Source organism: Aedes aegypti, chromosome 3 (genome assembly GCF_002204515.2).
Source record: "Aedes aegypti strain LVP_AGWG chromosome 3, AaegL5.0 Primary Assembly, whole genome shotgun sequence".
NCBI classification, from domain to species: domain Eukaryota; kingdom Metazoa; phylum Arthropoda; class Insecta; order Diptera; family Culicidae; genus Aedes; species Aedes aegypti.
In genome coordinates, this window is record NC_035109.1 from 331,728,651 (window position 1) to 331,754,954 (window position 26,304).

The 26,304-nt window shown below is 43.5% G+C and overlaps 1 protein-coding gene and 2 long non-coding RNA genes across 8 annotated transcripts in view; all 3 read left to right on the top strand.

Annotated features, from left to right (window-relative positions):
* Window positions 1–26,304, top strand: part of LOC5567245 (IQ motif and SEC7 domain-containing protein 1) — a 645,474-nt gene that overhangs the window by 203,570 nt on the left and 415,600 nt on the right. The window lies entirely within an intron of this gene.
* On the top strand, window positions 5,546–6,866 carry LOC110679683. Its single transcript, XR_002502706.1, has 2 exons — window positions 5,546–6,025; window positions 6,105–6,866. It is a non-coding gene; the product is annotated as an uncharacterized LOC110679683 (long non-coding RNA).
* Window positions 14,394–15,794, top strand: LOC110679682. Its single transcript, XR_002502705.1, has 2 exons — window positions 14,394–14,953; window positions 15,033–15,794. It is a non-coding gene; the product is annotated as an uncharacterized LOC110679682 (long non-coding RNA).

The window sequence follows — 26,304 nt, forward strand, 5'->3', positions numbered from 1 at the left end:
TTTTGAAACCGAACAACAATTTTAGAATCTAATTTCAGCAAAAGTTATACATATGATCTTTGAACGCGTATTTTTTCACAACAACAGCTTAAATTAAACTTGCAGATTTGAGTTTGTGGTGAACTTTATTATTTTACTTACTCAAAATTAACACGCTCAAGAAATAACGAATTATTAGTAACAGAATTGTATTTCAATATCAGTAAAGATTTTTATTCAGAAATCACGTATTTTTTTTTTTTTTGCAAATCATGAATTGAACAATTTTAATACTTCACTGAATAAATAATCTACGAAAGCAATAACAAATCATTGATGGGTAAAGTTCTAAAATCAAAATGCACAATGTATATGAAAACGTTTGACATCTACTGTTGACAACTGTCTGCAAGTGACTCGTGTGTTACACATCAGTTACCATCAGTCTTACGTTATTTTGTAACTGATATGTAACTATACTAAACATTAGGGTGCGTCTTATTTTTCAAAAGTTCTCAAAACCAAAAATTCGTTTGCTCTTCTGAATTCAAATCTCATGAAATGAGAAACTTTAAAATTTGAACCTTGAAAGTGAATTTTAAAGTTATAATAAATGACCTTTATTTTAGTAAACATAACTTTGTTGTTTTTCAACCAATTTTGAAACTTTTAGCATAATCCTCTTCAATATTAAATCAATGAAAACTTTGTAGAACACCAAATGTGCCAAAAATCAAAACTAGTTTTATTTAAAAGAAGTTTACTCCAAATTTTTTCTCATTTTAATAAAAATTTCATCTATGTTCGAGTACTCTACCGATTCCAAATCTTTTACCATGATTTTGAAGCTAATTTACTTTTTCTCAAACCGTTCATAGTACATATTTAACTAAAAATTTGTGTTGACCAAGTTATTCAACAAAACCATGATTTTTTAACGAAACATTTTTCGTTAAAAAATCATGGTGTTGTTGAATAATTTGGTCAACACAAATTTGTTTTTTTTTTCAAATTTTTGCCAGGTTAACATTATTTTCAAAGCTGAAAGTGAGGTTTCTCCTTTGGAGGGGGGTCCTATGAGAAGGACTTTGCTACAATATTTAAATAACTTTGAAACAAAAATATTTTTGCACGGGCCACAAAATATATGCATTATTCAACTCGTAATTGAAACAAGATGCTTTATGAACTAAAGTTTTAAAGAAAAAATGCAATGTCCGGCGAAAAAACTCAAATATTCCAAAGAAATTTGATTTTTTCATTAAAAATCATGTTTTTGGGTAAATTTTGTAGAATAACTAAGTCAAAACCATTTTTTAGAAAAATGTGTTGTATCAACCGTTTGAAAACAACTAAGTATTCTTCAATAGCATGTAAACAGATTTGGAATCGATTGAGTATTAATGAAGTTATGATCAAACAGAGATGATTTATTTTAGTAATATGATGAAAATTATGAAGAGAACTATTTTAAACTAAGATTAATTTCGATTTCAGACAAATTTGAAGTTCCACAAAGTTTTCTTTAATTTAATTTTGAAGACAATTGTTATTGAAGGTACTAAATTGGATAAAAAATAACGAACTTATGGTGATTGATCTGAAGGCCATTTTTTATAACTTGAAAAATCACTGTTTGTGCAAACGTCCAATAAATGTACTTACCTTACCATGATTCCAACACATGTATGAAAATAATATACAAATATAACCACTGTGCAATCAATCATCTTTAAGACGCTTGCGCCACCTCTAAATCTTGATATTTTTTGCCCAAACTTCGAGGATTCTCTTTTAATGTGATTTGAATTCATTAGAGCACGCGAATTTTTGGTTTCGAGAACTTTTAAAAACTAAGCCGCAACCTATTAAATATGTAATTAAATACAATGCTGTCAATATGATACAAACAGAAATTTCATGCCGTTACACGCATGTGACTTTGTAATCTATATGTAACCTAGTTTGTTATTTGTTTCTGTGCAACCAAAAATTCACCTGCAATGTAACTAATTTATTTTGACAGCTCCATGCTATTTTACATACGAGGCAAAATGCGACACCTATGCAATGCTAACAAAGCTTCAGTTACAATGTAATAGCTTAGTGAACAAAATAGACAATCGTTAATAAGATATGCTACAAACTGTCTAAAATGCAACGGCAATATAATTGATTTTTTTTATATATTTTTCTAAAATATTGCAAATGTTACCAGTGCTACTTGGATTCGACAATATGCGTTACATGCTGGTTTTGTTAGCCACGACGCCATCCAAAATATGGCAAACATGGTGGGACCAAATTATTCAGGTATGAGCCTATTGGAGGGCAAAATCCTCAATACTTTCATAAGGGAAATTCTATCTAGGTAACCCTGTAGACCTAGTTTTTGCTACTTTCGGCAAACATGAAATGGCAAGGTCACGTGCTACTTCTCCTTCATGCATGCTCGATAATAATGCAATCACTGCAACTTTCCACCCGAAGGAAGTCGTCACTAACGTTATAAAAGTGACTATCTCCGGAATGGGATTTGATCCCAAGTCCTCAACGTGAGAAACGTGTGTTCTTGCCACTATACCGGATTCAACACCTTCGCATAGCCTTCACGACATCTGCTTTTAAAGAAATGTAAGAAATAACGCTCAGCTTGAACAGAATAAGTCAACAGTTGACACATTTGTATGTATCAGATAATGAACCATTATCTGACTATTGCTACTTGAGCATAACTTCGCAAGCTTTGAATTTTATTAATCAGAGTCGTTCAAGTCGACTTGCAAGGCTTACAAGAAGGCTCTTCGGTCTGCTGATCGAGCCAGTTGGTTGATGGCATTTCATAGTTTTGCTCCTTTTAAATCTCCAGGAACAAATGGCATTTATCTTGTTCTGCTTCATAATGGATCTGCTGAGTTCACCAAACATGTTCTGAAAACACTACTTGTTAGCAGCAGTTTTGCTGCTGAATTTATTCCCAGATCCTGGAGTGATATTACTATGAATTTGAAGTTTGATAGGAGGTTGTTTTCAGAGTTGCAGGCTTTCCTTACGTCTTTGCTGTATACAGAGCTTAAATTCAGTTCAAAACGATGATAATAAATTTTTATCAAAGAAATTTTGTTATACATATGTACACGACAAAATAAGTGTCAAATGTACAAATTGAAATTGAAAATGCGAAATGAAACCACGTGCTCCGGTGGGGATCGAACCCACGATTCCTATTCGAGGAAATTTTGTTTGAAGCTGTCATAAGTGCCATCTCGACGCATCAATCATATAACAAGTTCCGCCGTCAAATGGCGGTGTCTTCATTTGCCTAACACCGCTTTGCAATTATCATCACTCCTCGTTCACGCAATGAAATTTTCCACTTTGATACCCCTGCCCTTACTTTCCAATTGGTACTTAACGCCAAGGCCCTCCACTCACTCAAAGTCATCCAGATGGTCTCTTACTGGCTGACGACTTGGACCTGATTCGCAGCATAATCCGATTTGCATATCGCACTTTGATCTCACTTGGAGCTGTTAGTTCCCCACTTCTCCGGCTGCCGGTGCTTTATATAAGTGCGTTCGAGCAACATAATCCGCGTAGGAAACTTTTCAATTGACTCGGATTGTGGTCGCCACAGAGCAGGCTGTGTGAAAGTTCAAATGGCACTGTGAAAAAAAGTTCAACTGATGGCATTTAATCCACAGCACAGTGGAAAGTAACTGTTTTTTTTTATCACCGTGTGTTCAGCACCCAAATAAACAACCGAAATGCAAAACACATAAATACTAAACCAGATTATCAGACTCTGGGCACCAACCGACCGACCAAGTGGAAAACCAGTGGCAATAACAATTCATAAAAGCGCACCATCTCTATTAAATAATTGAATCTTATACGAGTTTAAAGATCATGCTTTCGGAACCACGCTGCGGTCGGTCGGTTGGTTGGACGGTCTGCTCTGCAGTGATATAATTTGATCTTGCCGGTTCTTCTCTCGCTCGGCGACTAAGGAAGCTCAATAAATGTGTGTACTTAAGCGGTACCGTGAAATGGCGTATCTTTGATGATTCGTGCAGCTTTATATGTATTGCATGAATCATGGAAGGCCTATTCATGGTCAAAAACATTTTTTTATCATCTTTTTATGTTAACCGTTATATCCTAGTGGCGCAATAAAATAAATCTCGTTTTGTTCCCGCTATACCCATAATTGATATTGTAGCCAGAATTGGTACGTCTACCCTAAGTCCATTCAGAATGAATGGTTATGCAATCTTTCGATTGCAATCAATTACGTAAGTACCAGTACTTGTTTAAGAATTATGAAATAGAAATCTTTAAGAAAGAATGCAGAATCAATAAGATGTCCTTCCACAAAACTATCAAAGTAACCCCGCTCTACGGTACTGTAAAAACCGCGGCAAATAAAATGCACTCTCGCTCATCGCCGTGCAAGTGCAGGAAGCTGTGTGCAAGAACGAGTCGTCGTGTTTGTTTATTCGATTGCGTTGCAGTTTCGTGGGTTGGCTTGCTGTGGGGTGCTCAATCACCACTTGGTTTTCCTCATTCTTCACGGAAACGGGCGACTGCTGATGATGGCGGGGAGTGGCTTCACAATATTCTTCTGAGAGATTCATTTTATTTATTTTGCTGATTTATTTGCTTCGGACAAACGACTCAACGGTTTTTCGGGAAATAATAGTGGGTTTACTGCTGAGTAAACGAGGGGCCCAGGTAGCTGTAGCGGTAAACGCGCAGCTATCCACCAAGACCAACTTGAGGGTCGTGGGTTCGAATTCCGCCAGTCGATTATTTTTTTCGTTCTGGAAATTTTCTGGACTTCTCAGGGCAAAGAGTATCTTCGTACCTGCCACATGCAAAAATGGTTGATTGACAACAGAGCTCTCAGTTAATAACTTTTGAGTTGAAAAGTAGGCTCTGTCCTAATAGAGACGTAACGCCAGAAAAAAAAAGAAAACAGGCAATTCAATCCACGAATGAATGCGACGAAAAGATTAAAATGAGGTGCCGAGCGCTGCCGCAAAGCAAATCTAAAGGAATTAGGCTGGTATTATTTCATCGAAGTTTATTGCGGTTTGTGAGGGAGTGGCTTTGCTTGTACTGTAAGGATACAGAAAATTTACTGGAATTTTTATCACCCAGTTATTCGTTGTTTTTTTTTTCATGCCTCCAAAAATGCACTACACCTGCACTTAATTGGTATTGGTGCAAAAGAGTACGATTTTGACGGGATTCCTGATCTAATGGCTACTACTTCAAACAAAAACAAACAACCGTTTCCCCACGCTTCCATTATTCCATCATTAAAGCACGCCGTTCCATACGGCTGATACAAAGGCAGTCTGCAAATCAAACAGCAAGCCTCTCTGCCATACAAATTATACCAGCCCTACACCTTCCCTCATGAACTGGCGTAGATGCAGGGGTATATCCGGTGGAAGCCAGTTTAATGCATCATCAATTCCTCCCCTTTCCCCTCATTGGTATGCATTCTGAAGTGGCAGATGCCATTGTTGCCTAAAAATAAAAGACCATCAGCACTTTGTTACGTTTAGTTTATGTGAGCTAAGGATTATTAGATATTATCATGAGAATAAACACTATGTAATGCAACATCTGAAATATAGAGGTCGCAGTGTGCCTCCCATTAGCACACCCCTGAACGAAAAGCCTTTTTCGCACACGCACATACCATCGCATCAATCGATAACTAGCAAAACACCGACTGAAATGTTCGTGCAAACCAACATTGCACACACACAGAGGTGCATGAGCGATCGCAAAATCTGCACCACACCGCAGCTAGGAGACAGAAACCGTTTGGCCGGAAAGTGGAAAAGTCGCCATTGTTCGCTCGTCGCGAAAAAGTGAAAAATCAAAAAGTGGGCAGTCGCCTGTAACAAATTTCCGGGATTCCGCACCTGTAGCGACAGCCAGCAATAAGGGTAGCTGCGATCGGTTGAGCCCTTCGATTCCAGAAACGCTGTGTGTAGATTTTTCTCGCTCGAAGGCGCACGAATTGAAGGTGAGTGCTTTGTGGAAGCCACGTGGATTTAACCAAAAAACCTCACACGGACTGACGTGCCATTTCAATCCTCTAATAGGCCGCATTTTCGGAACAAACAATTGGGGCTGAAGCCGAAAGAAACTTCCGACGCACGATTTGGGAGGAAAAGCCAGCCCAAGCGATCGCTCCCAATCTACGCTCCGTTGGTGAACCGAATCCCGTGAGCAACGACGGACATTCGGTCGTACACGAAGAAGACAACAGACCCCTTAAAGGGTGAGTTTCATTGTAAGAGTTCAAAATCGGCCAAACGCTGATGGCAACGATGCGCAGGGTTTTTATTTGTACTTATAGACTGTTTCGTCCGGTCGCTAGAGGGATTGCCTCGGAGAAAGGAGAGCCACCGGCGCGCTTCGGTGTGAACTATCATTCCGGCATCGTGTTCGGAAGACAAACGGTGTGGTCGGGCCAGAGGAAGCGGCTGCAAGGAACACCGAGTGACGAGGAGCAGCGTCGATACCATTCAGGCCGATCAGTGGAAGGGGACCGGGGTGGTGTCCCACGGGAGCAACACGTCCGAAGGTCGAAGTCGTCACCAGTCACCCACGGTGGTCAGAATCAGCATAGTTCCCGAATCAGGTGTGCGATGTGCTCGTGCGTTGTGCGACCGAGGAATGCATTGAAGATGGTGCGATGCAGTAGGTCAGGTAGTCACTTATAGGACGGGCCCGTAAGTAAAGAAAGATAATTAGCTTGTAAGAACATGATTTAGTCAGGCCTTGATGCAAAAGGGGGTCGATAGGAGCTAGGAAGGTGGGAGAAAGCTCGATGGGTGTAATAAAGTCTTTGTAAAATGTAAGCTTTATGAGTTGGTGCATTTTGCCTTTGAGTGTTGATTGCCGAAATACTTCCGCATATGATAGTTCTGCTCTACCGCTACCGGGGAACTTGCAACACTGGCGCCCAACTGAAAATCCACAAAATTTAGTACTACCGTTAGCGAATTTTTGGTTTGTGATTTAGCAAATTTGGTTTTGTGCTTTTGATTATCCGGCCTTGATAATCAACAAAATTTTAGCCCTTACGCATAAGTTAAGATATGGATTACACACATTTGACGGACGAAGAGGTCACGTATGAGTTGGCCCTACGTCATGTAGTTAATTTAGGACCTACCACTCATAGAGGCAAAGTCTTACGTCTCAAGGCACTCATGCAAGAGGAGTCCTTGCGAGATAACCAGCCCACGAGCTCATGCCATGTAATGAGTTCACAGTCAAACATTGAGCACTGTGAAACTCAAATACAACAGTTGCACATCAGCACGGAAGCGGCTATTCGCACTAACGATAGTGCATCCTTGAATAAAATCCGGACACGTCTTAACCATTATCGCGACCGTTTGCAATTGATCCGCCCTCCTGTCGAGCTGAAGGAAACACATGCTATGTTGTGCATGCATGTTAACGTGTTGTTAAGCAAAGTGGACGGTACAAGTGTAGTGAATGGTGTACAAATGGGTGAAAATGCGGTGAGAAACAGAACATCAACTGGCGCTGTGAGGAGGAACGACAACGACTCGGAAGGAGCTGTTGGAGGAATAGCGGAAGCCACAATCCCAGTTGGAAGCACCTCTATTCAAGACAATTCACCACCCCCAGCACCGCAACCACCTCTGATGTCATCGTTTTCGTGTGGACAAGGAAGAGGACTATTGTTTTCTAGTTCTTTCCAAGCAGACCACGAAGACAGACGACAAGCGGAATCAAGACGGCAAAGCAGTTCACCACCCCCTCCCTACCTGGCCAGGGAGTATGCAGGATGGAATCAACAGGCAAGAGAAACCCCATCACAAGAAGCGCTGGAAGTGAGAATCAGACAGATGCAGGAGAGAGAAGAGCGGATGCGAGAAGAATGCCACAGGATGCGAGAAGAACTGGAGCGGTTGATCCGGCGAGAACGACCAGCACTGGAGCGAGTAGACGAGAGAAGGATGCAGAAAGCGGTGCATAACTGGCCGTTCAAGTTCCGAGGCGAGAAGGACACAACCTCACTGAACGTTTTCCTGGATCGTGTGGAGACGTTTGCAAGGTCGGAAGGCATGAGCGATGCCACACTTCTGAGCTCCATCAAGCACTTGCTGCAAGAGGATGCCATTGATTGGTACGCACGAGCAACCTCTCAGCAACTACTGCGTACCTGGGACGACTTTAAGAGAGAGATTCGAAGAGAGTTCTTGCCTAGCGGCTACTCGCAAATTCTGCGTTTGGAGGCCAGCTTCAGATTTCAAGGAAGAGAGGAATCATTTGCGAAATACTATCGCGACATTTCGGCGCTCTTTCGCTTTGTAGATCCACCGATTCCAGCCGATGAAAAGTTCTTCCTAGTGAAAAAGAACATGAACGAAAACTATGCGGCTATCGTAACTGCAGCAAGGCCACGCTCATTGGAAGAAATGGTCGAGGTTTGCACCGGATACGACGAAACAAGAATGCTCCTGAGCAGGCAGCGCCGGATTCCGATTCCACACAGTGCGCTACTGGAACCAAACTTCGCTACACCCGTGTCGACCAACAGGCCGGTTCTGATGCAGCAGCAACAGCCTCATCGTTTCGGCAGAGTGCAAGCGGTGGAAATACAAGGAAGCGTTCCGGATCAAGAAATGGTAGAGGATCAAGCGGAAGACAACTGGCAGCACACCATCGACGAGCTGGTGGAGCAAGTCAACGCGTTGAAGATGAGCATGGAGCGGAGAACTACGCGGCCTGATTTCACGTCAAGGAATGAAGGGCAGTCTAGATTCCCGAATAGGGTCGGCCGAACTGAGGGGGATACTGCGCAAACAGGGTGGCAGCAGATAAGAGACGCACGCTCACCCACACAACAACAAAGACCGCTGCAAGTCGCTTCGTATCAGCCACGACAAACAGAGCAGCAGCAAGATCAGTCGCGAATGGTTCAGAATTGGCCAGCGCGACAGCGGATATCCGGCTCGGTAGAAGAGGCGCACAACATCAACCGGTCAGGCAGCTATCTTCAACAAGAGCCGATGAGAGTCGTCGATCGTCGATTTGAAGAGCAGCAAGAAGCAGCAACCCGTCAGCAACTGGCCTTGGTTTGCTGGAATTGCGACGAGGAAGGCCATAGATTCACGGACTGTCCAAAACCGCAAGCGATCCTGTTCTGCTACCGGTGTGGACGCAAAGGCTACTCGTTACGCAGTTGTTTCACTTGCCGCACAGCCGCGGGAAACTACCCAGCGGAGAACCAGCAGTAGAGGGGAGCAGCTCTCCGCACATTCTCGGAGACCCCTCCGACATCCCAGAATTTAAAAACATAAACTCCATCATTATAAACCCCGGAAGCGACAATCGACCGCACGCCGTCATTTCAGTGCTCGGAAAAGAGCTCACTGCTTTGCTGGACAGCGGAGCAAACTGCTCTCTACTAGGAGGCGCAGTAGTAGGATTAGCAGAGGAATATGGCCTGCAGAAAGGTACCGTCTGTGGCGGAATAAAAACGGCAGACGGCACAAAACATAGAATAACAAATTTCGTCTATCTTCCCATCGTATACAACAACCGCAACGAAGTTCTTCCAGTGCTACTGGTGCCCTCCATTCCGGACTGCATCATTCTCGGAATGAACTTCTGGGAAAAGTTTGGAGTTAAAGCGGTGTGTTGCACAGTCGAATCCCAGCAGGAAGAGGAAGAAGGCAGCGAAGAACAAGAGATGAAGCAGCTGAATCCCGAGCAGAAGAGACGTCTAGAGCAGGCGATCCAAAAGCTCCCGAAAGCGGTTGAAGGCAAGCTAGGACGTACCAGGCTGTACGAGCACCGAATAGACGTAGGAAACGCACCGCCACGGAAGCAACGGCATTACCCCATGTCGCCGTATGTTCTGCAGGAGGTGAATAGAGAGATCGACCGGATGATAGCGCTGGACGTGATCGAAGAGGCGCAGTTCTCGCCATGGAACAACCCGCTGGTCGCCGTCAAGAAGAAGACTGGGCAGTATCGCGTTTGCTTGGACGCTAGACACCTCAACTCCATCATGGTGAACGAGGGCTACCCGATTCCCCAGATCGCGGCGATTACCAACAACCTCCGAAGCAGCAAGTATATCTCGTCCATCGATCTCAAGGATGCCTTCTGGCAACTACCTCTCCATTCCGGTTCGAGGCCGCTAACAGCATTCACCGTCCCATCCAGAGGCCACTTCCAGTTCAAGGTGGTGCCATTCGGACTATGTACAGCTAGCCAAGCTCTGGCGCGACTTATGACACACCTGTTCGCCGACTTAGAACCGCTGGTATTTCATTACCTCGATGACATCATCATCTGCTCCGAGACCTTCGAAGAACACGTAGCACTTCTTGAAGAAGTTGCCCGCCGGCTATGCCAAGCAAATCTCACGATTTCGGCGGAAAAATCCAAGTTCTGCAGGAAGAGCATGAAGTACCTCGGCTACGTGATTGACGAGCAAGGCTGGCGTGTAGATGATGAGAAGATCCAAGCGATCGTGCAGTTTCCAACTCCAACGACAAGGAAAGAAGTACAGCGTTTTCTCGGTGTCTGCAATTGGTACCGACGCTTTATCGCCGGATTCTCGCAACTGGCGGCTCCGTTAACGAACTTGACGTCAGGCAAGGCCAAGTTCCGCTGGAATCCGATCGCCGAAGAAGCGTTCCTCAAACTAAAAGCAGCCCTAGTTTCGGCGCCGGTGCTAGCGATGCCCGACTACAGCAAGCCATTCGCCATAGCGTGCGATGCCAGTGATACTGCAATTGGAGCGGTGCTAACGCAGGAGATTAACGACGAGGAGCACCCAATCAGCTACTTCTCGCAGAAGCTGTCAGCGTCGGAAAGAAAATACTCGGTCACAGAGCGGGAGTGTCTCGCTGTGATCCGAGCAATCGAGAAGTTCAGGGCGTATGTGGAAGGAATCCGGTTCATCGTGTACTGCGATCATGCGGCGCTCAGCTACCTAAAGTCCATGAAGAACCCGACGGCGCTGATGAGTCGTTGGCTGTTGCGTCTGAACGCGTTCGACTTTGAGATCCGATACAGGAAGGGATCTATCAACGTTGTTCCAGATGCTCTTTCGAGAACGGTAGCAGAAGTGGTGTTTACCGTAGATCAGGTGCAAGATCCGTGGTACAGAAAGCTGGTGGAGAAGGTGAAAAGCGAAGGAGATCAGTTCCCGGACTTTCGCATAGCAAACGACACGCTGTTCAAAAACTGCCGCTGTAAGAACGAAGTCGGAGCAGTCTGCCACAAGTGGAAGCAAGTCATCCCGAAAGAAGAAAGATTCCAGCTGATCCGAAGATTTCACGACGAACCGGCAGCTGCGCATCTTGGCTTCTACAAGACCTGGCACAAAATACAAGCCCACTATTACTGGCCGCAGATGCAGCAGGAGATTAGTGATTATGTCAGGAACTGTGCGACCTGCAAAGCATGCAAAGCACCGGGGAGTAGAATGACGCCGCAGATGGGAAACCCGAAGCCGGCGAAAACACCATGGGAGATGATATCAGTGGACTTTATTGGTCCACTCACACGTTCCAAACGAGGAAACACAGTGCTATTGGTGGTAGTAGATTGGGTCAGCAAATACGTGATCGCCAAGCCAATGCGCGCAGCGGATTCAAAGAAAATGGTGGAGTTCCTGGAAGAAGAGGTGTGCCTGAAGTTCTCGCGTCCACGGCTAATATTGTCCGACAATGGGAAGCAGTTCGAATCGATGGTCTTCAAGTCCTGGCTGGCGAAGAACAAGATCGGCCACATGAAGACGGCTTTCTACTGCCCACAGGTCAACAACGCGGAGCGCGTTAACCGCGTCGTAGTCACCTGCATCCGAGCGTTGCTAGACGGCGATCATCGAGAGTGGGACGAGAAGCTACCGGCAATCACGGCAGCAATCAACGCGGCCAGGCATGAGGCAACGGGTGTGAGTCCGCACGAAGCGAATTTCGGACGAAACCTACTGCTACACACGGACCTCTACACGCAGCAAGAACTGAACACGCCGGAAGATCCTAAAGTTGCGCAAGATCTACGGCTATCAACGATTCGCCGAATACAGAAGCTGATCATCGATCGCATCAAAAACAGCCACCAGCGTGCGAAACAGCGATACAACCTCCGCACAAGATTAGTGGCGTTCAAAGTCGGAGATCTGGTGTGGCGTCGAACGTTCATCCTCTCATCGAAAGCGGACCAGATCAACAGCAAGCTGGAGCCGAAATTCGTTCCGGCAATAGTGAAGGAGATCCTCGGGACGAACTTGTACCTGCTGGAGGACGTGATGAGTGGGAAGAAAGGCAGATTCCATGCGAAGGACATTAAAGCGGATTAAGCGTAAAGTGTAAAGCTATGTACGCAGGCAGTGCCTGTCAACCAAGAAGCGAAAGCTGACAAAAACACCAAATGGGAGCAGTGACAACGAGCAGAGGCGAGCACAGTATCCACAATTCCGCTTCGCCTCAGCTAGACCGATTAGGAGATTTCTGTAAGGATTTCCGTTCACCTGAACGAGGTTCCGAAACCATCAAACTATGTACACAGGCGGTGCCTGTTAACCATAATTAGTAGCAGTCGGAAACACCAATCACCGGGATGTTTGACCACGAATGCTGAGAGAGAGAACTTGCTACAACAATGCTCCACTTCAGCAATATCGAGCAAGACGAAGACAAGGATTTCCGTTCATCCGAGCGAGGTTCCACAATGCTAAAGCTATGTCCACAGGCACAGCCTGTCAACCATTAGTACCATACTTCAAAACACGTACCAAGCGGGAAAATGGCAAAAGTCAGGTGTGATGAGCAACAACTTCTTAACGACTACCTCTCCACCTCGACGATTCGTCAGTTTCGTTGTAGAACACGATCTTCGCCAAAAGATTGAACACGATTTGCGACCACGTCAAGCAGAGAAGAGAACCAACATGCGGTACAAAAACACTTCCATCGCGCCAGGAGGTGTACCGTGCGCCGTTCGCGAAACGGGAGAAATCGCACCCTACGTCACTGGAAACGGGGAGTAGGGATCTCGGCAATGCACCAGATGCATTCTCTGATAGGAGGAGTGGAGACCCGGAGATCGACGACCAAAAATCGGTTCGACGCGGAGTTGAAGCTTACGGCCACTATCGGGCGCAGTGAGACAGCAGCTGGAGGGCATTGAGAGGAGGAGGACGTAACTGGAGCCTACGAAGGGCACGGGAGATTGGAACCCTGAAAACCATCGTGAGTAGGGAGGCTCCAAAGACCATCACGAAGAAGCAGAAAAGCAAGCAGCCTACGGAAGGCACGGGAGATTGGAACCCTGAAAACAGCCGGGAGTAGGGAGGCTCCAAATACCAGTTCGAAGAAACGCAAACGTAAGCAGCCTACGGAAGGCACGGGAGATTGGAACCCTGAAAACAATCGTGAGTAGGGTGGCTCCAAATACCATCATGATGAAGCGGAAGAACAAGCAGCCTACGGAAGGCACGGGAGATTGGGACCCTGAAAACCATTGTGAGTAAGGAGGCTCCAAATACCATCAGATAGAGCGGAAGAAGCACGTAGCCTACGTCAGGCATGGGAGACTGGGACCCCGAAGTCCACAATAGGGAGACTCCAGATACCAGAAAGTGAAGCGCACCGTAGACCGCGATCAAACGCAAGCAACATCATCAAGCTATGTCCGCAGCGAGCTGCCAACCAAGTATAGGAAACCCCACATCAAAACACACCAAGTGGTCATGCCGTTCGCCGAACGAGATAAATCGAGCCCACCATCAAGATTCGACCACCCACTACACTACAAGACTGGATAAGTGCACACAAACCCTCAAGTGTTTCCAGTCAATTCAAATGCGTGGCCAAGGGTTAAAGATCTGGGGGTCGTCATGAAATCTTCATCCCAAGGTAACGCGACCAGGGGCGCGGTAAAACCCCATTTTTGGGCTCATGACGATTTAGTCGCGGAAATGCTTCTTTTCTCAGTTTTAAGCACAAACCAAAACAAACGAATTCAGTCCTTGTAAAATTCTGTAAATATAGCTTCTTCGTTTAGTGTGCGATTCAGCCTATTCTAGTCAATACAATAGGCTAGAATCCGATTTGAATGTTTTGCCGTAGTTTGAGCGGGTTGGTGGAAGCTGGACAAGGACTTTGGTCAGAGACGATTTGAGAGGTCGAAGATTCTGCCAGGCGCAGCTGGCGTAGTATCAAGTCTAGAATTAGGATATGATGTTTAGACGATAGTGGAGATTTGATTTGGCAAGCAACCAAGGCTTGCGGATAGGAGTTTATTTATTGAAAGAATCAGAAATAACTTGAGGTCTGCTCAAGGGTTTAGTTGACCGACTTGTCTCTGACCATCATCCTAGGAGGATGATCGAAGATTTGTGAATTTTTCATAAATCGTTTGATCATCGATTTATGAAAAATTCTTCCGCTACGGTAGAGTTGTGTTACGTTTAGTTTATGTGAGCTAAGGATTATTAGATATTATCATGAGAATAAACACTATGTAATGCAACATCTGAAATATAGAGGTCGCAGTGTGCCTCCCATTAGCACACCCCTGAACGAAAAGCCTTTTTCGCACACGCACATACCATCGCATCAATCGATAACTAGCAAAACACCGACTGAAATGTTCGTGCAAACCAACATTGCACACACACAGAGGTGCATGAGCGATCGCAAAATCTGCACCACACCGCAGCTAGGAGACAGAAACCGTTTGGCCGGAAAGTGGAAAAGTCGCCATTGTTCGCTCGTCGCGAAAAAGTGAAAAATCAAAAAGTGGGCAGTCGCCTGTAACAAATTTCCGGGATTCCGCACCTGTAGCGACAGCCAGCAATAAGGGTAGCTGCGATCGGTTGAGCCCTTCGATTCCAGAAACGCTGTGTGTAGATTTTTCTCGCTCGAAGGCGCACGAATTGAAGGTGAGTGCTTTGTGGAAGCCACGTGGATTTAACCAAAAAACCTCACACGGACTGACGTGCCATTTCAATCCTCTAATAGGCCGCATTTTCGGAACAAACAATTGGGGCTGAAGCCGAAAGAAACTTCCGACGCACGATTTGGGAGGAAAAGCCAGCCCAAGCGATCGCTCCCAATCTACGCTCCGTTGGTGAACCGAATCCCGTGAGCAACGACGGACATTCGGTCGTACACGAAGAAGACAACAGACCCCTTAAAGGGTGAGTTTCATTGTAAGAGTTCAAAATCGGCCAAACGCTGATGGCAACGATGCGCAGGGTTTTTATTTGTACTTATAGACTGTTTCGTCCGGTCGCTAGAGGGATTGCCTCGGAGAAAGGAGAGCCACCGGCGCGCTTCGGTGTGAACTATCATTCCGGCATCGTGTTCGGAAGACAAACGGTGTGGTCGGGCCAGAGGAAGCGGCTGCAAGGAACACCGAGTGACGAGGAGCAGCGTCGATACCATTCAGGCCGATCAGTGGAAGGGGACCGGGGTGGTGTCCCACGGGAGCAACACGTCCGAAGGTCGAAGTCGTCACCAGTCACCCACGGTGGTCAGAATCAGCATAGTTCCCGAATCAGGTGTGCGATGTGCTCGTGCGTTGTGCGACCGAGGAATGCATTGAAGATGGTGCGATGCAGTAGGTCAGGTAGTCACTTATAGGACGGGCCCGTAAGTAAAGAAAGATAATTAGCTTGTAAGAACATGATTTAGTCAGGCCTTGATGCAAAAGGGGGTCGATAGGAGCTAGGAAGGTGGGAGAAAGCTCGATGGGTGTAATAAAGTCTTTGTAAAATGTAAGCTTTATGAGTTGGTGCATTTTGCCTTTGAGTGTTGATTGCCGAAATACTTCCGCATATGATAGTTCTGCTCTACCGCTACCGGGGAACTTGCAACAACTTATACACTGAGGGTGTCTGTTGGCACTTCATCTGGTTGGTTCCTTGTGTAAGTGCAGCTGATCTGGCGATACTAGAGTAGTGCAACCACGGGCGGCCAATCAAGCTCAAGCTAACAGTCGTTTCAGTCATGCAACCGTTTTAACATAACGGCCCTCTCGGAATAACGACCTTAACGGCCTTATATCTCTCTAAAACGAATAAATAATATCCTTGACATACTTCTATAATGCAATAATTTTCTTAGAAACGGACTCCAAAAGGCAACATCATTTTAAAACCATAGCTTTTTTGTATCACAAACTGATTGAACTTAACGAATCCCGATTTATAGCGTTAGCGTTAGCGTAGTTAACTTAACGAATCCCGATTTATGTAGTAAAATTTTAATCTTTTTGCAAACATTACAAAAAAATATATTGAAGGAAATTGATACCAAAAATCATTAAAACAAATTAAAAAAGAGATAGAATTTACATAGTTTACTATTATTCAAGATATAACTACCCAAGTAGCACACAAAACATCTTCAAAAGAGATGCTTTTCAAAAATGGTTTCAATCGCGTATTCATAAAAGCATCTGTTACTTACTTGGTTCTAGTTTGGTTGCATATCAATATCAAGGCTCATGAAGTTTCATTTCCGTTCCAATGAACATGCATTTCACTTCTTGTTTGACGTTCAACATTTTTGAAACGACAAGATTTGCTGCAAATGTCGTTCGCAAACAGCAATGAAGTCAAGTTTATCAAGATGTTTTGAGCAACTTTTCAAACAAACTCTTGAAACTTCTCCCAAAACGCCGGTTTTAATGTTATGTTTCAAATCACTTTTATTTAAAGCATCCGCAACTTGCATTCAATTTTCGTTCCCATACCCACAACTCAAGAAGATTCATCTCAGTTGCGAGAAGGTTGCACTAAACTACGTGTATGATAGCTAGAAGTTTGTTTGTTTCAATCCAGTTGCAATATGGTTGAGTTGCATCTTATGTATCATCTAACAACGAAAACATGGTCTAGCAACAGTTTGTTTGTTTAAATGGTGTTTCTTATGCGTTGCGCGGAATGTACTTGTATTCCGAAGGGTGCAGTAAAGTTATAAGCAACAAGCTTTGATTAATGGGCCATGTAGTCGCTTTTATAGTGCATTGGCGAAGCAATTGTTCGAAGAGCTGGTGGAGTAGTGAGTAAAGGAGAAGATTGGTGATCTTGAGGTCGGAAGTTTGATTCTCGTTCATATTTTTGTTTTCATTTCCACCTCTTGCGCTTTTTGCGTTGCTATTCAGTGCAATTGTAAGTCATATTTTCAACCATTGACAACTTGGATTAGTTTCAAGGGATTATTTTCTTCTTGAGTTGAAACAAACTGTGCTGCTTGGGTATACAACTATTTCGTAAATTCGCGTGTTTGCACTTATAATGCTGCTATATGGCTAATATGGGGCATGTTAGCATGCATCTCGAATTTAAGTGCTTCTTACTTAGGATTTTCTTTTGTACGGATTTAGGATATCCTCCAAGCATTTCTTCCTATTTCTGGTGTTCCCAATCGCGTGCAAAAGAGAATCCTCTCAGGATTTTGAGGAGAATCAGGCTTTTAGGATTATGAGGAGGATCCTACTCAGGATTATGACGAGAATCTTGCTCAGATTTCTGAGACGAATTATGCATAAGATTGTTAGGAGGATCCTGCTCAGGATTACGAAAAGAATCCTCTCAGGATTCTGAGGAGAATTCTCTCAGTATTCCGCGGAGAATCCTGTTTAGGATTCTGAACAGAATCCTCTCACAATTCTGTGAAGAATCCTCTCAGGATTCTAAGGAAAATTCTATCAGGATTCTGAGGAAAATTCTCTCAGAATTCTGAGGAGAATCCTGCTCAGAATTCTTAGGATAATCCTGCTCATAATTGTGAGAAGAATCATGCTCAGGATTCTGATGCAAATCCTGCTCTGGATTCTGAGGAGAATCCTCTTCGGTTTCTGAGGAAAATTCTCTCGGGATTCTGTGGAGAACTCTCTCAGGATTTTGAGGAAAATGCTCTTCGGATTCTGAGGAGAATCCTCTCAGGAAACTGAAGAGAATCCTCTCAGGATTCTGAGGAGTATTCTATCAGTATTCTGCGAAGAATCCTGTTCAGGATTCCGAGTAGAATCTTGTTCAGGGTTCCTGTCCTGTTTAGGAATCCGAGGAGAATCCTGTTCAAGATTCCGAAAGGAATCCTGTTCAGGATTCCGAAGAGAAGCCTGTTCAGGATTCCGAAGAGAAGCCTGTTCAGGATTCCGAGGATGATCCTGTTTAGGATTCCGAGGAGTATTCTGATTAGTATTCCTGAGAGAATCCTTTTCAGGAATCCAAGCAGAAGCCTGTGCGGGATTCTGAGGAGAATTCCGTTAAGGATCCTGTTCGGAATTCCGAGAAGTGCAGGATTCCGAGGAAAATCCTCTCAGAATTCTGAAGAGAATTTCCTCGGTATTCCAAAGAGAATAATTTTCAGGATTCCGAGCAGAATCTTGTTCCGAATTCCGAAGAGAACCCTGTCTAAGATTCTGAAGAGAATCTTTTCAGAATTCTGAGGCAAATGCTCTCAGGATTCTGAAGAAGATTCTCTCAGGAGTATCCTGCTTTGGATTCTGAGGAGAATCCTGCTCAGAATTCTGAGGAGAATCCTCTCAGAATTTAAAGGAGAATTCTCTCAAGATTCTGACAAGAATCCTGCCCAGGGTTCTGAGAAGAATTCTGCTCAGGGTTCTGAGGAGACTCCTGCTCAAAATTTTAAGGAGACTCCTGCTCAAAATTTTAAGGAGAATCCTGCCCAGCATTCTGAGGAAAACCCTTTTAGGATACTGAGGAGAGTTTTTCAGGAATCTGAAGAGAATCCTTCAGGATTCTGAGGAGAATCCTTCAGGATTCTGAGGAGAATCCTTCAGGATTCTGAAGAGAATCCTTCAGGATTCTGAAGAGAATCCTTCAGGATTCTGAGGAGAATCCTTCAGGGTTCTGAGGAGAATCTTGCTCAGGATTCTGAGGAGAATCCTGCTCAGGATTCTGAGGAGAATCCTGCTCAGGATTCTGAGGAGAATCCTGCTCAGGATTCTGAGGAGAATCCTGCTCAGGATTCTGAGGAGAATCCTGCTCAGGATTCTGAGGAGAATCCTGCTCAGGATTCTGAGGAGAATCCTGCTCAGGATTCTGAGGAGAATCCTGTTCAGGATTCTGAGGAGAATCCTGTTCAGGATTCTGAGGAGAATCCTGTTCAGGATTCTGAGGAGAATCCTGTTCAGGATTCTGAGGAGAATCCTGTTCAGGATTCTGAGGAGAATCCTGCTCAGGATTCTGAGGAGGATCCTGCTCAGGATTCTGGGAGAATCCTGCTCAGGGTTCTGAGGAGACTCGTGCTCAAAATTTTAAGGAGAATTATGAGGAAAACCCTCTTAGGATTCTGAGGAGAATCCTCTCAGGATTCTGAGGAGAATGCTGCCCATGATTCTGGAGAGAATCTTGCTCAGGATTCTAAGAAGAGTCTTGCCCAGGATTCTGAGGAGAATCCTGCTCACGAGGAGAATCCCGCTCAGAATTATGAGGAGAACCTACTCAGATTTCTTAGGAGAACCCTGCTCAAGATTCTGACGAGAATCCTGCACAGGATTCTGAGGAGAAACCTGTTCAGGATTCTGAGGAGAATCCTGCTAAGGATTCTGAGGAGAATCTTGCTCTGGATTCTAAGGAGAATCTTGCTCAGGATTCTGAGGAGAGTCCTGCTCAGAATTCTGACGAGTATCCTGCTTAGGATTCTGAGGAGCATCCTGCTCAGGATTCTTAGTTGAATTCTGCTCATGATTCTGAGGAAAATCTTGCCCAGGATTCTGAGCGGAATCTTGCCCAAGATTCTGAGGAGAATCTTGCGCATGATTCTGAGGAAAGTCCTGTTCAGGATTCTGAGGAAAACCATGTTCAGATTTCTGAGGACAATGCTCTCATGATTCTGAAGATAATCTTGCTCTGGATCCTGAGGAGAATCCTTTCAGGATATTGAGGAGAATCCTCTCAGTATACTGCGGAGAACCTTGCTCAGGATTCTTCCTCGGAATTGATTCTGATTGAATTCTGATTTCTGAATTGATTCCCCCTTGATTCTGAGAAGAATCCTTTCAAGATTCTGAGGAGAATCCCTTCAGGTTTCTGAGGAGAATCCTTTCAGGATTCAGAGGAGAATCCTTTCAGGATTCTGAGGAGAATCCTTCCAGGATTCTGAGGAGGATCCTCTCAGGATTCTGAGGAGGATCCTCTCAGGATTTTGAGGAGGATCCTCTCAGGATTATGAGGAGGATCCTGTCAGGATTCTGAGGAGAATCCTCTCATGATTCTGAGGAGAATCCTCTCAGGATTCTGAGGAGAATCCTCTCAGGATTCTGAGGATAATCCTCTCAGGATTCTGAGGAGAATCCTCTCAGGATTCTGAGGAGAATCCTCTCAGGATTCTGAGGAGAATCCTTTCATGATTCTGTGAAAAATTTTCCAGGATTCTGAGAAAAATTCACTCAGTATTCTGAAGAGAATCCCCTCAGGAATATCAGGAATTCTGAGGAGAATCCTGCCCAGAATTCTGAGGAAAATCCTGCCCAGGATTCTTAGGATAATCCTGCTCAGGATTCTTAGATTAATCCTGCTCAGGATTCTTAGGGGCATCATGCTCAGGAATGTGAGGAGTTTCCTGCTTAGGATTCTGAAGAAAATCTTGCTCAGGATTCTAAGGAGAATCCTCTCAGGATTATGAGAAGAATCCTTTTCAGGATTATAAGGAGAATCCAGTTTAGGATTTTGAAGAGAATCCTGCCCAGGATTCTTTGGGGAATCATGCTCAGAATTCTTAAGAGAATCGTGCTCAGCATTCTGAGGAGAATCGTGCCAGGATTCTGTGGAGAATCCTGCTTAGGATTCTGAGGGGAACTCTCTCGGGATTCTGAGGGGAACCCTCTCAGGATTCTGAGGAGAATCCTCTCAGGATTTTGAGGAGAATCCTGCTCAGGATTCTGAGGACAATGCTCTCATAATTTTGAGAAAAATCCTCTCAGAATTCTAAGGAGAATCCTTTCAGGATTATAAGCAAAATCTTCTCATGGTTTTGTGAAGAATCCTCTCAGGATTCAGAGGAAAATTCTCATAGGATTCTGAAGAGAATTTGCTCAGAATTCTGAAGAGAATCTCCTCAGGATTCTAAGGAGAATCCTGTTGCGGATTTTGAGGAAAATCCTGCTCAGGATTCCGAGGAGAATTCAACAATTAGCACATAAAGTTTTTAGTTAATAACTGAGGAAATTTTCATAGTACACTATGCTGAGCAGCAGACTCTGTTCAAGTTAGAACGTAATGTCAGTAATAAGAAGAATAACATTTAATTACCTGACTTACACCATCATTTCATGAAAACAAGAATGAAAAAATTCTGCCTAGGCTTCTGAGAATGACAAATCACATACTCTCAAACTTGTTGAATACTTTTCCCCAATTCTAGCCGATAGAAAAACTTACCCAAACCCAATTTTCTGCTCCATTTTAGTTACAGCTAAGTAGATAAATCTCCCAGCAAAGAAATCGACTGAAATGGGCTCCCATTTGTGGGACATTTCTTTCTCCATTTACCATTCTAGTAATGGCCGAGAGCATTTTTCACTCCGAATATCGGACAACTTCTTTTAGTTTCCCGTTCGGAATTGGTAGCCTAGAATGCAGCAGCCGTATCACGTGGCCATCGTCGTCGTCGTCGTCGTCGTCGTCGTCTTCATGTCGCGTTCCCAAGAAACCGTATTGGCGGCGCGTGTTCAGGAAAAATTACCCCCCATTCAAGAGTCATTTTCTGCGATGTCTTTCATCTCTGATGGGGGCTACTTTTCTCGTGTTGCCGTTTTATGTTTGAATCACAGACAAGCAGACGTAACATTGATGAAGTTTCAATTGACCGCAAATTCGACGATCATTTCAAAGGAATTGTTCTAAGTGCTACGTCTGTTTTTTTAGCTCTGAGCGTAAGCAGCAAAAAAACAGACGTTCATTCTCATGCGCGGAACGAGCTGCGAGGCGATGCCACCAAAGAACGCAAGAAGCCGGAAGAGTTCTGAAGAAGTTGCCTGAAGTAGCTACTAATTATGTTGACGGTTTGCGTGCTTGTTGAAGGTGGGCATTTTGCCGAGTGCAACGGAAAGTAAAACGGTACCTGTGGGGGGAAAATTCTAGCTAGAGTTGGACGCTGCTTGGGCAGAAGTGGTTGCGGAATTAAGTTTAATTTATTACGTAAATTAATGCTCCCACAATGGAAAGTGCATCTCCGAGGCGGAGAATGCATTCGCGGCTTTCTCCATGAGCGTAGCCAGAGAGGAGGCGATCTGCTTCAGGTGAAGATGCAATTGTGCTGAAAATTTGAGGTTTGGCTTCGATTCATCTTCACCTTCAGACCTTGAAGAATATCCTCCAAAAATCTGTGAATAGGTTTATGTCAGCAAAACTACTAGTAATCTTAAACTGTAATAGTTTATCCGTTGATTCTGTTGCTTGATCATGTGGGGCGAGTGTCGAAATCCGGATCAATCGTGTCCGGTTCGGTGCCGTTAAAAAGCATCGGTAGTGCTTATAAATTAATTTTAAATAAAATTTATATTATTTAGCCAGACGAACCTGCAAACAAACAACACTTTCCCATATCCAAATTCCCCGTTTTTTCTTGTGGAAGTGCAGAGGATTCAACGGCTTCCTCAAAACAAGAAACACGTCGATATTTCTCTCCCATCCCCAAATTGACCTGCATTCAAACGCAGCCGGCGCCGTTATTGTTTGTTATAATAATGAGAACACCAATACTCACACATTAAGGATGCTACTGATCCCGAGAAGCGTCTGAGATATATGAAACATTTTTATGGTCGTTTGGCCCTAACTTATAATGGGCAACCTGGCTACGCCCATGACTTTAGTTGAATGGGATGCAATTTTCTCCTATGAATGCGTGGGTGATGGGAAGAGTGATGGCTTCACTGGGATTGTTGAGGTTAAACGTGTCAGATTGGTAATGTAGGGTTGTATGCAAGAAGTTTGATTCATAGAAAGATGAGGAAATGTTACTGCCAATCGTATTGGACAGTACTTTAAGATATAAGACGTCCACCGATGCACTGCGTTCTCACTTCCCTCAAGTTCATAGCATAAGCATTAAATGAATCCAATTTAAGCTAGATGGATGCGGACTAGCGCATTAAATCGCTCATAAATCTTGGCTCTTTCGCACCATCGAGCACCGAGTAATCCGAACAGCGCCAGAATCCGTCCATATGGACGCACGTGATTTGGTCAGCTCACTCACGCTTCGTTGAGCCGTAGTCGTGAATGGTGAAGTTACCAACCGCACCGAGTCCTTGTGGCGGCGGAATTCCATGAAATTGACCTCTCTTCCCATTAGGGATCTGCGATAAATCATCTCTGCGGCGATTAGTCTGCCATCCATTTGATCCCCATGAAACTAACTGTATGTTTTTTTTTCTTTTCTTCTCGTTTCCAGGTAAGCACCAGAAATGCAACCGCAGGAATTCCGGCTAATCCAAATATTGACCCATTGTCCGACTGATCCGGACAATTCTCAAGGCTCTTCAATCTTTAGCTTTTACTTTCGTTCAACAGGACCTTCTGGTAAGCGCGATTTGAATCAAAACGAAATGATTTTTTATGTAGACTACCTCAGCGGCTACCAATTTGCTCTTTTGTTTCCATAGTTGAAAGCCGAAGAGCATGATTCTCCATTTTTTTCCTTGTTTTTGCAGCCGAAATGTACAAACAAACAAAAAACGCGCTACAATTTGAATTTCCACTTAGGTTCACTTTTTATTTTGGGCCCTTCAGTTGAGATGATGAAAGCTTTTTCTTTGGGATTGTACTCGTGGATTCAAGTGCAGAAGATGCTTGAGTTGATACCAAAGTGAGCTATTGCCGAAAGGTTGCTGCCAGTAAAAATGGTTGGAATTGTGATAAATTTGAAAACGGAATTGATGTTTTAGACTACCCACACATGAAAAAAAAAATAAGCCCACTCCAGAAAATTCAAACTTTAAAGGTCAATATACACATTCAGTGCTGGATAAGAAGGGGACTGGTCATATCTCATAAAAGCGGTCCTTAATACAAAATTCAACGCGTTTTCCATTCACGTATTTCATTTGAATTTCAAATGGGATGTTTGAACCTAATATAAGAAATTGCATCCTTTTTACTCTTCTCGTTCCGACCTCTTCCCAAAGCTCGTTTCCAGACAGCAAGATAAAGCTTAGGGTCGTGTGATCGAATCCCAGCGGTCGAGGATCTTTTTAAGGCTTTGGAAAATGTAATGACCATTGACACATGAACCATAGTTTTTCCCGCCTACATTCACACAACACGCATGACTTTTATAGCTCGTAGAAAATAACGAGTCACGAACGAGAAAGAGAAAAGACACACACCAGCCTCCTTTTGGGGCCAATCACTGTGTGTTACCAATCGTAACATACGCTGACACTATCACATATTGATCAAGAAACAGAAATTTCTAAGGGTTGCATTATCAGAAAATATTGAATTTATTACCAATTTCAAGCAAAACATAAATCATCCGATTGACTCGATATCGTCTGTGAGAGTTGCTCTCTGAACTTTCTCTCTCTCGTCACGTACGAAGCGAGAGAGTAAATATCAACATTCACAGGGCTCTCTGAATAAGATGTGCCATGAATTGCTATGGCTTACGAATCGTTATACTCTCTGAATATGGTTCGATCGTCTTGTTAGGATCAAAATCCAAAGACTTATAAGGAAATTTTCTGGCACCCTGTGCGCTCAAATTCGGACCTGAAACATGTATTGTTCTTAAGATGAAGATGAATCGAAGCCAAACCTCAAATTTTCAAGAGCACGAATCTGAAGAACCAAACATCCGTTTAAGCTGAAAACCTAATCGATTGATCACTCGTTGGTGGTGACCAATCGATTAAGTTTTCAGCTCAAACGGATGTTTGGTTCTCCAGATTTGTGCTCTTGAAAATTTGAGGTTTGGCTTCGATTCATATTCACCTTAATGCGAAAAAATTTTCAATCTTTGGCTCAGTGTCATCCCTCGATGAGTCAATTTTCATACATTTACAAATCTATCTGTCTAATTTGAATGAGTTTTGCTCAATATTTACCCACGAATAGATTCCTTGTAGTGTGTAAAAATATTAATAATGATGACAATATTTCAATAATAATAAGAAAATTATAAGAAGTAACTATTCAAAACTTTACTTGCACATTTGCGTTTTTAAACTGTTCTTATCAAATGTTTAGTAGCTTCTATTTGATGTCAAAGTGGACATGGTTCAACAAAATATAAAAATTAATCAAGTGCTCCTGGAGGAAGTATTTCAAAATTCCTAAAAATTCTCCCAAATAATCTGCGAAAAATTCTTTCCGAAAATTAGATATCTCCAGAATCTCAAGGATTATTTTTGATCCATTTCGGATATCCATCACGGATGACTGCAGGAATTATCGGGATTCCTCGAGAGGTCCTCGCATGATTCCTCAAGAAATCCTCGGAGGTTTCTTCTAGAACTTCTTGCAAGATTCTGTCGAAAATCCTCGCAGGCTTATTTTAGATTTTCCTGGAGGAATCATCCAAAAGTAATCGAGCGCAGATTCTTATATATTTTGGAGAATTCTTCCAGGAAATTCTCGGTAAATTTTTTCGCGAATCTTATAAAGAATTCTTAAGTAATCCTTGAGAGATTTTTCTTGAAATCCTCTGAGGAACCTCTAAAAATCCTCTTAGAATTCTTTCAGAAATCCATCGTTGATGCATTTTTCAAACTTCCAGAAATGCTCAGATGATTAATCCAGAAATCCTCTGAGAACTCTTCCAGGAATTCTTCGAGGATTATTCAAAAAAGCTCTAAAAATTCTTTCTGAAATCCTCTGAGGGTTTTTCTAGAAAATATTTACTTCTTGAATTCTTCTGAAAAATGTTCCACAAATCCACAAATTTTTCTAGGGTTCTTCAAGAAATCCTTTGAAGATTCTTTCACAAATCTACTGAGGGTTTATTCAGAAATCTTTCGAGGGCTCTTCCGAAAATCCTCTACGGTTTTTTATGAGATTCTTCGAGTAGTTTTCCAGAAATCAATTAACAATTCTTTCACAAATCATTTGAGATTATTTTAGAAATGTTTTGAGGATTCCTCCGAAAATTCTCTGATAATCCCTCGAGAAGAAGATTGTACCATCAATCCTCTGAGGGTTTTCAGAGAGTTTCTAGAAATCATCTGAGGTTTGTTGCAGCATCGGAGGATTCTTCTACAAAAACTCTGAGCCTGAAGATTGTTCCAAAAGCTATTACCAAAATGGATTCTTCC